The sequence below is a fragment of the Gigantopelta aegis genome, chromosome 7, assembly GCF_016097555.1.
Source record: "Gigantopelta aegis isolate Gae_Host chromosome 7, Gae_host_genome, whole genome shotgun sequence".
Lineage (NCBI taxonomy): Eukaryota > Metazoa > Mollusca > Gastropoda > Neomphalida > Peltospiridae > Gigantopelta > Gigantopelta aegis.
The window spans coordinates 38346139-38347520 of NC_054705.1; positions in this window are offsets into that span (position 1 = coordinate 38346139).

A 1382-nucleotide genomic window follows, 5' to 3' on the forward strand; every position below is an offset into this window, starting at 1 on the left:
GTGGAGGCAAGGAATCTCGCTAAAAAATAATCCAACCTGGTGCTGCAGATTGTCGAAACGAGAAGCGTTTCAGCGTTCAATCAGTTCTAATGGCCGCATACATACAAGTAGAAAACTTCACTTCGCTGACAAAAAGAACGAGTGAAGGACCCCAAGTCGAGCCGCGAAAGCGCGTGCAGTGTGCACAAGCTAAACAAACACGTCTTACCGCGTCGAGCTCCAGACTGGGAATGCGAGGGAAGTTGAAAGTGGGCGTGTCACAAACTGTGAGCTAAAACTGATTCAGTCTTGCTTAAAGTGTCACCGTCTCGCTCGCATGTAAATCACTAACAGCATGCTTCAATCGTTAGATATGTTTTTATGCTGAGTAGTTTGCTGACGTGAATCAAATCATATATATTTTCCGAAAACCTAGCACAGCAGGGGATATTTTGACGAAGCGAGTTGAGTTCGCCATGTTTGTGTCAGTTTAGTACATGTATGCAGTAACACAGCAAGTTGCCTTAGATAAATTAATTCCACTGTCGATGGAATATGGAAGACTGGTATATCAAAGGCCGTGGTATATGTTATCCTGTCTGTGGGATGGTGCATATAAAAGATCCCTTGCTGCTAATCAAAAAGAGTAGCCCATGAAGTGGCGACAGCGGGTTTCCTGTCTCAGTATCGGTGTTCCTTATCCATATGTCTGACACCATATAACCGTAAAATAAAAGGTGTTGAGTGCGTCGTTAAATAAAACATTTCCTTCCTTCCTTCAAAACAAAAGAAAATAATGAATTAATGTTATTGTTATTTTAATTATCTCAAACTTGAGAGTTCTGTACTCAAGGTACTCTATCAAACAAATTAAGGTTGAAAGTTTGTTTTGTTTAACGACACAACTAGAGCACATTGATTTATTAATCATCGGCAATTGAATTTCAAACAGTTGGTAATTTTGACTTATAGTCTTAAAGAGGAAACTCGCTAAATTAGTAGCAAAGGATCTTTTATATGCACCTTCCCACAGACAGAATAGAACATACTACAGGCTCACCGACGGGGATCGATCCCAGTGATCGACAGCAGCAGAAAGAGAGAGGAGAGAGAGAGAGAGAGAGGAGAGAGAGAGATGCTGAGAGAGGAGAGAGAGGAGAGAGGAGAGGGGGAGGAGAGAGGACGACGGGAAGAGGAGAGAGAGAGAGAGAGACAGCAGAGTATGAGAGACACAAGAGAGGAAGGAGAGAGACAGCAGCGGATCGGACTATTTAGAGACGAGGGAAGAGAGACAGACAGACAGAGAGATAGACAGACAGAGAGATAGACAGAGGGAGAGAACCGACAGAGAGATAGGACAGAGAGGGGGGAGGGGAAAAAAGAGGAGAGGAGGAGAGAAGAAG